This window comes from Mustela erminea, chromosome 16 (assembly GCF_009829155.1).
Source record: "Mustela erminea isolate mMusErm1 chromosome 16, mMusErm1.Pri, whole genome shotgun sequence".
Classification (NCBI taxonomy): domain Eukaryota; kingdom Metazoa; phylum Chordata; class Mammalia; order Carnivora; family Mustelidae; genus Mustela; species Mustela erminea.
The window spans coordinates 30,188,146-30,201,983 of NC_045629.1; positions in this window are offsets into that span (position 1 = coordinate 30,188,146).

The window sequence follows — 13,838 nt, forward strand, 5'->3', positions numbered from 1 at the left end:
TTGGATGGCTATGTATTTCCTCCTTAGGACTGCCTTCGCTGTATCCCATAGGTTTTGGACCAATGTGTCTTCATTTTCATTGGTTTCCATGAATTGTTTAAGTTCTTCTTTGATTTCCCGGTTGATCCAAATAGTCTTAAGCAGGGTGGTCTTTTTAGCTTCCAAGTGTTTGAATTCCTTCCAAACTTTTTCTTGTGGCTGAGTTCCAGTTTCAAAGCACTGTGGTCTGAGGATATGCAGGGAATAATCTCAATCTTTTGGTATCATTTGAGCTATGGTTTGTGACCCAGTATGTGTTGTGTTCTAGAGAAAATTCCATGTGCACTGGAGAAGAATGAATATTCTGTTGTTTTAGGGTGGAATCTTCTGTATGTTCTATGAGGTCCATCTGTTCCAATGTGTCATTCAATGCTCTTGTTTCTTTATTGATTTTCTGCTTACATGATCTATTATTGAGAGTGGAATATTAAGATCCTCTACTATTAATGTATTTATATCAATGTGACTCTTTATCTTGATTAACAGTTGTCTTACGTAGTTGGCTGCTCCCATACTGGGGGCATAAATATTTACAATTGTTAGATCTTCTTGGTGGATAGGCCCTTTAAGAATGATGTAGTTCTAGACCATTTCAGTAGCAGGGAAAATTACAGGTTTGTGTTGATCTTTCTAATTGCATTTTAATAATTCAGCTTCTTTTTCCTTAATTTCTTTATTTAGAATGTTATCATGTTTCTCCTCACTGAAGGATATTGACTTCTGATAGAATTAATTTAATTCCTTATTTTTTAACAACTGATATAAATTGGCTGCAAAACATTGATAGTAATATTATATTAAACAATATACCTTCTAACAGAATTTTAAATTGCCTACATAGTTCTTTCTGTTCCTTGAACACATCCCTTTAAGGACATATATAACATCAAAACGCTGTATTCGAAGTCATTTAAACTCAACTTTTAAAATTTATGGCTATTTTACCAATTTAATATGTGATAGGTTCAGTTGTTTCCAATGGTATTTTTAAAATTTAGCTGTTTAGAAATGCCTACTGCAGAAGCTCTGTGTGGCAGGTTCTATTTCTCTTTCCTTTTCTATTCCTTTTTCTCTCCCCTCAGAGGAAAACATTTTCTCCATATCAGAGCATAGAGACCATTTTTGTTTTGTAATAGCTGCATTATATGTAAACGGCTCATAATTTTTTCAATCATAGTCTATTGCTGGCCACTTGTTTTGGATGCAATCTTATAAAAGCACTTTAGGTACATCTTACCACTTAGTCTCCTTGACATCTCAGAAGTATTGGATACTTAATCACTCCTTCTTGGAATATTTTTTCCCTCTTGGTTTCTTTGGACATCCCTAATTCTCATCTTGTTAGACTTAAAATCTTTCCTCCTTCTTTCCTGGATTCTCTTCCTCTGCCTGTCATAACATTTTTATTCTTCAGGGTTCTGCCCTCTCCTCTCCTCATGTTGCACTCACTTCCTAAGTTACTGCATTCACTCTGATGTTTTTAACCACTGGTTTCTTTTCATTGCCCACTCCGCGCCCCTCCCCCCGCCACTAGTCTTCCATGACCTTAAATTCCAATCCTGTTACTCAGCAGGTTTTAGTGCATCTACTTGAGTTTCTCAAAGATATCTCCAACTCAACCTATACCAACATAAGCTTATTTTCTACCTCATTTTTTCTCGTTGTATATTTTTCCAAAGTATGTAGTTTAATTGTATCTTTTATCTCTCAGGCTGGAAACCTAAGAGTGATCAAATAAACCACTAAATCCTGTGTGATACTATTTGCTTGCTACTAACTGTCCTCTCTCATCCGTTCCTGCTGCCTTTTTTAGGGAGTAGGAATCTCTCTCTCCTCCACTACATCCTTAAGAGATATTTTTGAAAAACAACTGGACTCTCATTCCCTGCTTTAAGTTTTTCAATGACTTCATGTTTCCTAAGGGCAGTGTCTCTTGGCACTCTGCATGGAATACAAGGCTCTTCATGATTTGGCTCCACCCTCCTGCCATACAATTATTTGCACAGACACTCCACTGGCATCCTGAATCCTCCAGTCATTCGGATTCTCAGGCTTCCCTAGCTCTGTACCTGCTGTGCTTGCAGCCTAGAGTGCCTTTGCCCACCCCATTCTTCAGGTTAAGCTAGGTATGTCCTAAGGGATGTTATCTGTTTAGTGTCAATTGTATGGACTAGGTCCTTTCTTTATCAAATGCTTAGCAGCTATACTGTAAAGGTTTTGATTATTTTTTCCCTTCATTGTGAAATCCTTAAAGACACAGACTTCTTTTTTATTTATGGTATCTTTTAAAGATTTTTTTTTTTAATTTGACAGACAGAGATTACAAGTAGGCAGAGAGGCAGGCAGAGAGAGAGGAGGAAGCAGGCTCCCTCCTGAGCAGAGAGCCTGATGTGGGGCTCCATCCCAGGACCCTGAGACCATGACCTGAGCTGAAGGCAGAGGCTTAATCCACTGAGCCACCCAGGCACTCCTTATTTAGGTATCTTTTGAGCCCGTAACAAGGCTCTCTTGCCTTAGGTATTTGATTTAAATGTGTTGAATGAATGGATGGCTACTTCTGCTGTTGAATGTGTTACACTATTAAAACTTTCACAGTTTCTGGAGGATAGACACCCATCTTGTTTGTGGTTCTCTTCTCAATATTTAACACAATCCCTGGACATCACTGGCACTTAGTACATGTAAAGCCAGTATCATCTTAGGCAATGGTGGTTGTATTCATGCTGATATATTTTCTCATCAGCTGATAACTAGGGTTAGAGCAGTTGGAATATCTCACTCAGATATGCTAGATTCAGATAGATTCTACCTTTTACACACATTTAATTGAGTTGTATATTTGAACAGATCTATTACGATTTCATCCTATATAACAGTGACTAGCATATTTCACTATGTTAAAAATGTGGTATAAGAGACATTCCTATTCTGAGAAGTTCAATGCCTTCGAACCTCACATGATCTAAATAAAATAACACTACGAAGATAAAACAAGGCTTTCTTTTTAAAAAAAAAATGATCTCCAAATGGATTTTATGTCAACTAATTACGTATTTGTGTGTATGTATGTGTTCTATAACTGAGAAAGAGATATAAGGAAATCTCAAAGTGAAAGGGAAGAGAACCAAGTTAATTATGAAATAGCTCCTTATGTCAAACATTTCCATTTATAGGTACCTTTAAGTTGAAAATATAATAGTTTTAGTTGTAAGGTCTACTTTAATTATGTTGTCCTCCTTCTATTCCTTCCCACAAACAAACAATTTGAAATCAAGGAGACTGGTTCTAGAAATTATTTCAGAATCACTTGTTTTTATTTGCAACATTTGGTTTATGAGAATTATTTGGTTATAGCAATATTTATGATGACTAATAGTGGTTTCTAGGCAGCATTGTAAATAGAATTTTATAAATATGTGTCTTGGCAGATGAAAGGTGATGTTGCATAAAGTGAGTCTGTAAAATATGTTTCATAGACTAGTGTAGGTGTTGGTTTTGCTGTTGGGTTTGAAGTTTATTTGGAATTTGGAATTGTGAATTAAAAAATATTCTATCTGGATTGGATGGGCAGCAATTTGATGACCTTCACACTACATTCACTGATGAAAAGTTATTTGCATCAATTTTTAAATTAATTTGGTCAGACCTCCTCCATATTGTCCAGTATATTTTAAATACTTTCAAAGTATGAAATGCCACTTAAATGTCACTATATTTTAGTAATGCTGATAAGGTAAGGGTGATCACAGGAAGAAACTATGTTTCAAAACTAACAAATTATGCTGAAATAGACACACATTGAAGAATATGAATATTGCTGTAATATTCTATATCTTGATTACTAATAAAAAGTATTATGAATATTTTAGCACTCTGGAATTTTTAGCTCTTAATATTTCTTTCCCTTTTCCATTTTGAGTGGCTGTCTTGCGAATTTATACATCTGTTTTATGTTCATGTTACCATTTTTCAAAATGTATTTTGGAAACCCCTTGTAGAGTAAATTGCAGAGCCACTAGTGTATTACTTTTCAGAATGTATAGGTTAAGTTTCAAAGACAAAGAAAAAAAAGTCAAAAACAAAAAAATTTTTAAAATATAATTATTAATTTATTTTGACCAGGTCACAAATTCAAATAGGTGCAAGGGTCATGTAGGTAATTTAAGGTGATACAGACAGACAACCTTCTACGGACTAGAACGCCTGCCTGGAGAGCTCAGCCCTTGTCTAAAGGACACCAGAATGCAGTATCAGCATTGCCTGGTTCCCAGTCTTGCAAGCAAGCCTGAAATTTTGCATATTTACTGGACTTTTCCAAGTTTTAAATGTTAGTTCAATTCTTTTGAACACTTTGTTTGCAATCTCTGCTTTAGAGTAATATCTCTTCATAGTGCTTATACCCTTTGTAAGCTCTTCTTAAAGTTTTCATAAATTCAACTCTCTTCTTTTTCTCTCTAAATTATCAAGAGCTTTATGGCAATGTATGAGAACAAAGAGTAAATGTATCATATGGTCTTTAATCAGTGAAGCCTTCCCCCATATAAAATAGCACCCCCCCCACCTTATCCCTATATGTTTTCCTCCATATCATTTATTAATATTTTACAGATTATATATTTACTTGTTTGTTCATTGTCTTTTCCTCTTCACTATAACATAAGCTTCACGAAGATATTTTTTGTTCATTGATGTATGTTTAGTGCCTAGAACAATTACTGACAAATAGTAGGCCCTAAATAAATACCCATTACAGGAATGAATATTCTACAGATAATCAACTGCATATGGGAAGTAACTAAGAATTAGGGATATTTTACCTTGGCCAGAAAAGACATCGTCAGAAATAACAACCAACAGTGTATTGGCACTGGCTCATACTGGCCTATAAGATCTGATTGAACGTGTCTCTTAGATCTACATTTAGTGACATCCTATTGTTTACTTGAAGCAAGTCACAGTGAGAGTATTTCTGCTACAGAATCTAGCAAACGGTACAAACATGTCATTTACGAGCACACCCCTGAACACAATAGTTATGAGATACTGGCTTAGCAAAAGAAAGTACTTTTAAACATTTAGAGCACTCCAACAAAGGAATGGCCTAACTCACAGGCAGTATTTAAGTCTGTTTTAGAGATGTACTTCTTCAGATTATACATTGTAAAACTTTGGCATGTAGTTTATGGTGTCCTGCTGAAATATTTAAGTTCAATCTTTCATTTTTTATCGACTGAAGTAAGCCCAGGTATTTTATAGTTTTATTTCCACTTACTTATGGTAAGAATAGTATATCAAGTATCTGTGAATATGATATTTCTTGTTATATCTGGTTGTTTTCTCTCATAAGGTCTTGTTTCTTTGTGTTGTTCCTGGTTATGGTCATATCATTGTGTGCTAGACATTATTTTAGAAACCTCATTTGTGGGAATAATTAGAGGCTTAAAATGATGGACATCATTCTCTAGAGAGAACTTTTGTTTTCTTATGCCAGCTAACTAGACATTTCCAGCTATCATTTCCAATCTAGGACCATCTTAATGTGAGTTCAAAGTCTGAGGTTCATTGAACCATCCAGATGATGAAGAACCAGGCTATACGTCTGTGCAAGGGCTGTGTTACTTATAGTGCCACTATAATGGGGGTACAACTTTTTGGTGTCTCAGTTTAAAGTAATGAGTGATTAATTAAAGCCCTCGTTTTGAACATTTATTTTTTATTTTTCCATTTTTTTGGTAGAGAAGCCTCTTCTTGTTTTGTGGCTGCAATATTTTATGTTGAGAGAGAGAAAAAGAAGGAGATATTTAAATATCCCCCCTTTTTTACCTGAATAATCTCCACTTATTTGAGTCTTCTCCCCCCCCCCTTTATCTATTTTGTTATCTGTATCTCTTGCTAAAAGCAGAGAAGATGCTTCCTACCCCTTAGAAATGGGTGGTTGCTATAAATCTGGCTACAAATGCCAAGGTGGGAGGGAATGGTTTGGAGATCTGCTCTTTAGCATGTAGCCTTCTTAACTCCTGTTATAAAGTTCAGTCCCTTGGGTTTTTGTTTTTTGGTTTTTTTCCTCCAGAAAATAATCTTCAGACTCCTATGAGGGGCCAGGTAAACAGAAGTGACTTGTCTTTGTGTGGTAGGATTGTGGGGCTGGAATCATATTAGATTGCACAGACATTTGTTTCTAAACCCCCATTGTTAGCTACACTCCTTACTCCTGCCATCCATAGAATCTGACCAAAAGCTTTCTGTTGAGAAGAATCCATTCTCTTCTGATGATGACACTTCTACAAAGAGATGTGTGTGTGTGTGTGTGTGTGTGTGTGTGTGTTTCCTCATTCTGCTAACCTCTTGTTCTCATTGTCTTTTTTGAAATTTTATAGTTTTTTATTCATTTAAACTTTAGGATGTTTTGAGGCATAGAAGAGATAAATGCATATTTCAAGCTGTCAAAATGGGTAGAATTAGGATTTTAAATGCTTTCTCAAGGCTCCCATCTATTCTCATGTTTTCTGTAGTCACTTTTATGCTCATTTCATATCTGTATTTCTAATCCATATCCCATTTCTTTGCTACTACTACTACTACAAATAATAATAAAAGCAAACATTTAAGTAATACTTATTAAATTGCAACCATTGTTCTAGGTAAGCACTTGACAAATTCATTTAAGCCTCAGTGCCATTCATTATACAGTGCATCAGTTACCTATTGCCAAGATAGCTGTATAAAAAACCACTCTAAAATTTAAAAATGTAAAACAATAACTACTTACAATTTTTCACAAGTCACTGGTTCTACTGATCTGGCCTAAGCCCGAAAGACGTTGGCCTGACTCACTCACCTGTTTCCAGTCAGCTGCCTGGTTGGATTGAGTTGTAGATCTAGGATGGTCTCAAATAAAACAACTTGGTCCTTCTCTGTGTGGTCTCTCATTTTTCAAAAGACTAGCCTGGGATTTTTCTCATGGCCACAGCAAGATTCCAAGGAAGAGGGCAAGTCTTGAAACCTAAGCTCAGACTGCACACTACCACTTCCTACATATTCTATTGGACAAAGCAAGTCAAAACACTAATCCAGGTTCAAGAGACTGGGAATAGATTCTTCCTCCTTATAAGAAGAGCCACGATGTCAAATGCCAAGTGTCTGGATCTAGTAAAGAACTGGAGTCAACTTTGCCACTTTTTTTCCACAGATGGGTATTATTATCTTCATTTTAGGAGAAAATGAGATATGAAGAGCTAAGTAAGTGGTTGGAGGTCATGGAGTAATTAGATGGTGGCATTAGGACTTGAATTCAGGCAGTCTGGCTTCAATCGGTGCCCTTAACTCCTACAATCTACTCTCTCTCAAGTGGGATATTAAATCAGTTGGTGGAATGATACAGGAGGAAAGGCAAACGATATCAAAGAAGCTTTGAAATAACTCCACAGAGAGAAAAAATGAACAAACCATATAGAAGAAAAATGAGGGTTAATGTAAGAAGATAACACTAAGAGCACTTCTTTGTTTGTAAAAAAAAAAAAAAAATGGTTTGTATGTACTCTGTGGGTTTTGGAAAGAGAGAAGGCATGCCATTGAAGGCACATGGCTTACCTGGGGCTGCAGCTTGTTAGAACCCATCTCATTACAGTAAAACTGGAAGGAGGGCACAGTAAAAAAAAAAAAAAAAATAGTTACACGGAAGGATAAGATCTCAGTGGTATGAACAGTCAGGGAAAGGGTTTTGCAACTTCTTGTGCCAAGTGCATTCTTAACTTTAAATCTTATAGTTTGGTTGATTAAATTAGTGTATGATGCTCCATGCTCCATTTTTATATAAAATTGATGTGGCAATGTGATCCTCCTTCCCTAGTTAACATACTAGATATACCCAAATGTGTTACGTTGTAGATTTTCTTAAATTTTTACTTATATTTGTATTACTCCCTACAATAGTGTCTTCCTTGATCTCTCAGTCCCGTTTGTCTACCTCCATTTTTTTTTTTGTAGCAGCCAAAGCAATTTTTCAAAGGCACATTTGGCCATATCACTATTCTGCTTTAAAATTATCTGTAATTGGCTATTCTTCAAATTGGCTGCACCAATTTGGAGAACAGTGTGGAGATTCCTTAAGAAATTAAAAATAGAGATTCCCTACAATCCTGCAATTGCACTACTGGGTATTTACCCCAAAGATACAGATGTAGTGAAAAGAAGGGCCATCTGTATCCCTATGTTTATAGCAGCAATGAATGCAGTTGCCAAATTGTGGAATGAACCAAGATGCCCTTGAACGGACGAATGGATAAGGAAGATGTGGTCCATATACACTATGGAGTATTATGCCTCCATCAGAAAGGATGAATACCCAACTTTTGTAGCAACATGGCTGGGACTGGAAGAGATTATGCTGAGTGAAATAAGTCAAGCAGAGAGAGTCAAGTATCATATGGTTTCACTTATTTGTGGAGCATAAGGAATAATACGAAGGACATGGGGAGATGGAGAGGAGAGGGAGTTGAGGGAAATTGGAAGGGGAGATGAACCATGAGAGACTATGGACTCTGAAAAACAATCTGAGGGTTATGAAGGGGCAGGGGGTGGAAGGTTCGGGGAGTCTGGTGGTGGGTATTAAGGAGGGCACGTATTGCATGGAGCACTGGGTGTGGTGCATAAACAATGAACTCTGTTACACTGAAAAGAAATTAAATTCAAAAAAAATGAAAAAAAAAATGAAATCAATCAAAAAAAAATCTGTAATGCCAATTATCTTCAGAGTGAAGCCCAAATTCTTTAAGGACACTTATCAGGTGGACACTGTTTGCCTCCCAACCTATTTCTTACCTTCCTTTCTCTCCCAGCTAAATACTTTGCAGAATTACAAATGTGTCATACAGTTTCACGTCTCTTTCCCTTTGCTTACATTGTTCTTTTGACAAGAAATATCTTGATGAACACTGGTTTTCTTTCTTTCTTTCTTTCTTCTTTCTTTCTTTCTTTCTTTCTTTCTTTCTTTCCAGTTGTGTAAATGAAACGGAGTGATTTACACTCCTGGAAAACTTTTACTATGCTTGGAGATTAACATAGTATAAATACTAAAAAATTACCTCACTTTTTTTTTTTCAGTTACACATCATGTGTTCTAAGGTTTATACTAGGTTGTAATAATACTTGGTTCTCTAACCAAGTACCTATGAATGCTCCCTTAACACAAAGGTCCAATGAGCACCACAAGATCTATAAGAACCTACAGAACGGAGGTTCCACAAACTGCAATCAGATGTGTCTGAGTGATGACTGTGGTATGAAGGCAGTGAGAGAGTGAGGGAGAGAGACAGAGAGACAGAGGGAGAGAAATGGAGATTGAGAGGGAGAGAGAGAGCAGTAGGAGAGCCTAACTGGAGAGAGCCTGGCCAGAGTTAGGTCTGCCATCTTCTGCTTTAGTGGAGGGTCTTTGTCTTTCATGAGATGGACTACAATCCCTTCCTGTCTTAGCCTGGCTCACTTTGCAAAGAATGTTAGGTGAGTCTGGGCTACAGTGGTCCCCAGGAAAAAGGAAGACACACTTTAGTACCATCAACGCAGGGAGCTGGTAAGAGCAGCCTTTGTAGAAACATCAGTTTTCTGCATTTGTGGAAACATCAAGTCCCATGGTGTCAGCTTTAAATACTGCTTCCATTCTGGTTTTCTGGGAAGTTGCAGTTAGAAATCTCCATAGATTTGGTCTGTTGGTTTGTTATTAGAGAGAACTAAAAAATATTGGCAATTATTTCATCAGTTATTGGCTGTTTGGTGTGTTTTTTCCCCTTTTGAAAGCCATTGTGTTTTAACATCTGGAAGAGGTGAGGGGAAAAAAACCCACACATGCATCAGTGATCTTTTGTGCTTCAAAGTGCTCCAAAAACTGACAGGGTCACATTTCTAAATTTCTCAAAATACAGAAGAGTTTTTTAAATAATCGGGTTTCATTTTTCCAGTTTTCAGTATCTTTGAAAGCAGATTTGTATACTCTACAAATCAGAAAGCATTAGCATCCATCCTCACAAATTGATACATTGTTACTATAGAAATATAGTTGCAACATGTCCACCTACACTCAGCAGATGGTCTAAATCCTTCCAGTTTTGTGTGGGAAATGACCTTGATTCACTTTACACTTATAGCCTCAAGGGCACCACCAGGCAAGTTATCTGTACAAGAGGTCACAGAACAGACAGGTTTACAAACTAAATTCTATCTCGAGCTATAGGCTTTATTAAATAAATTTAAAATAAACTGTGAAAAGCAAGAGGAAAGAGTGGGGTCGTTTAACCATCTGAAGATATGAGGCAAGCAGGGCGGAAAATTCTCTTGAATCCTGGGCTGTCACAAGGCAAGGCTGGGTCTCAACAAAGATTTAACTATTTGGAAATATCTTATTGGCTATCTCAGTTTTAAATTAGATATTTGTTTTTCTAGAAAACTAAGAGTACAAAAATCTACAGAATAGAAACTTTACGTAATGAGTAGGGTGCTAGGCAAACGTAAGACGTTATTGTTTTTGACATTATCAGCAAAGTTGCTCTAGAAGCACAACATTCTTGTTGGAAATACCATTGTGGTAATGAGTTACTCAATTAGAATCATTCATTCACTCACTCATGTAATTATTTATTGATTTATTATGTACCAGTATAGTCTTAGACAGTGAGAATGGAAGAGCAAATATTCCTGCTCTTACTGAACTTCCGTTCCCGTAAGGAGAAAGAGAGAGACAATAAAAATAAATAAATAAATAAATAAATAAGGTACATGGTATTTAAGATTGTAAGTACAATCAAGAAAAAAATAAAGCAAAGAAAGGGTGTTTGAATAAGAGGTTAGGGGTTGCAGTGAGGGTAGGTCTCACTGGTAAGGCCTCACTGAGCAGAGTAAGCCCTATACCCTATAGATGTTTGGGGTGGAAATGTGAGAACATTTCATTTTTGTGTTAAGAAGAGACAAGAGTCTAGAATTAGTTTGAAGATAGAGCCACCAGGATTTGTTAACAGGTTGAATGTAGGTTGTGACAACAGCCAATGCAAAGACCCTGAGACAGAAGAGTTCCTCATTTCTTTTAGGAGGGGGAAAGCAAGACGGGAGATTGGAGAGGTCATGGCAGGGCCATATGTGTAAGACTTTGTAGACAATTTTAAGAATTTGGCTTTTGCTTAAAGTGGGAACTGTTCATTTTATATGCAGGGTTTTATATGCATACATATTTTACATGCAGATTTTAAGCAAAAGAGTGATTGGCTATATAGGGCTGACATTTGAAAACGGTCACTCTGCCTTGTTGAGAACAGGCTCAAGTGGATTAAGGGTGAAAGCAGGAAAACCAGTTCAAAGAGTGTTGTAATAATCCAGGTGAGAGAAGCTAGTGACAGAGTTCAGGGTGATAATAGTGGGGGTGTTAGGGAGAGGTTAGATCTTATATATAATTTGAAGAATGAGTCATCAGAATTTGTTAGCAGAATGGATGTAAGGTCTGAAAAAGAGAGAAATCAAGGCGAGCCCAGTGTTGTTTTTTTTGTTGTTGCTGGTTTTTTTTGTGTTTTTTTTTTTTGTTTTTTTTTTTTTTTTATCTGAGCACCTGAATGGACTATAATAGCGTTACCAGAGATGGGAAAAGGGTGTAGCATTTGGAAAGCTCTGTTTTGAATATGTCAATCTAAATTCTAAGGGTTACATTAAAACCTTAGATACATGAATATGTAGTTCAGGGGAGAGCTGGTGTTCTGCATGACAAAGTGATATTGAGAGCCATGAATCAGGATAACATCACCAGTGCAGTGAAGATACTTAGAACTGAGACTAAAGGACTGAGTAGTGAGATGCTTAGGCATTGAAAGGTCTGGGAGGAAAAGAAGGGCTGAAAAGTAAACAGAGTAAGAATAACCAGAGACAGGGGGTAGAAAATTTGAAGCATTGTCTTGAAAGCCTTGTAAAGTACCATTTTAAATGCTTCTTTGATCAAATAAGGTGAACACTGAGAATGGGTCACGATTGGATTTGATAATCTGGAGGTTATTGGAGATGTTGACCTGAGAGTGGTTCAATGAGTGGCAAAAGCAGGAGAAGGGAAGGAGCAGGGGATAGCATGGACAAGGCACAGAGCAACAGGGAGGACTCGAAAGGAAAGGATGGGTCAAGAGAGTTGAATGTGTTCTATTTTTTTTGGAACTTAATATGAACAAAATAACGTACTTGAATACTAATGGAAATGATCCAGTGTAGAGTGGGAAATTGAAGATGTGGGGTAGGGAAGAGGGGAGAGAAGAGAGATTTGAGAATCTGAATCCTTAAATAGGCTGTGTTGAATGTGACCAAGTGCCCAACTAAAGGGTTGGCTGAGATAAGGATGCAGGTAGTTCACCTGTAATTAGAAGAAAACAGAGTATATGAGGATCTCTACTACCGGCAGATGTGATGGGGAAGCCCCTGAGGGTGTCTTCTGATTCCTTCAGTTTTTGTTTTAGCAAATTGGAAAACGCAGTGACCAGTTGAGAGTGATGGCAGGAGAGGGGTTGAAGGCATGAGGATACATTCACAGGAAGAGTCATGTAAGAGTGGGTTAGATGGTCACAGCATACAAGCGTGCCGGAATAGGGCGGAGGAGGCAGGTGGGGGGGTAGTGCTCTAACCATGATTTGCTCCGGGCAGTTCGGTGTTCTAAGGCTAGTTAAAATTGCTGGAGTTCTATCCTTAGCTTCTATCCTCTTCTGCCTCTCCTTCTTGAGGCCTAAACCTGTAATTACTCATTCCTTTTCTAAACTACACTGCTTTCATTTCTGTGGTTTACCTACTGTCTTGAGGGCTAATTGTTTGCACTTTGCATTTATTCCATGATTATATTAATAATTAAAGTTGACCATGGTGGATATGTTTGGCTAAGCTAGGACTTATGACTAGATTTATTTTTTTCAATCTGTAAGTTTTATCAAATACCTCTAAATGATGAGAATACCTTAAATAATATAATACCATAATTATATCTAAAATAATATAATCACATATGTTTTCAATGTTCACTTTTATTTTATTTATGTTTTAATTTATTTTTTATTTATTTTCAGCATAACAGTATTCATTATTTTTGCACCACACCCAGTGCTCCATGCAATCCGTGCCCTCTATAGTACCCACCACCTGGTACCCCAAACTCCCACCCCCCGCCCCTTCAAAACCCTCAGATTTTTTTTTCAGAGTCCATAGTCTCTCATAGTTCACCTCCCCTTCCAATTTCTCCCAACTCCCTTCTCCTCAATGTTCACTTTTAGTCAGCTTTCTCATTATAATTATTTTTTCCCATTTGATTTGTTCAAATTAGGAGCTAAACGTGTATCCTATATTGTATTTGATTGAAATATTTCTTAAATATTAAGCATGCTATATTGCTTTAGCTCCTTAAATTCATTTGCTAAGACTGTGGGATCCTTTGTCCTCCAGAGTATAACTAGAATTAAAAGAAATTTTTTTCGAATCGAGTTTGTGGAATGGGATCATTGGAACATCACTATAAATTAGTATACTATTTAATTAATAAGTGATATCTACATCTGGCCATAAAACCTTTACTTCTGTTTAAAGAGTTTTTTGAACGGGCCAGGAGGACATGTATTTTTGGGAATGTCCCTTTTATCTGTTCTGTACTTAGACGGGAAAGGAGAGCAGAGGGCAAAGGAGCCCCAGAAAAGGGAATGTTTTCCTATTTTTAATTTTATCATTTTAGCAGAAAAAACAATATTGTGGCTGCCATACAATGGTCAGTATCAGGTGAGAAAAGATACACACAAGAATTTTCA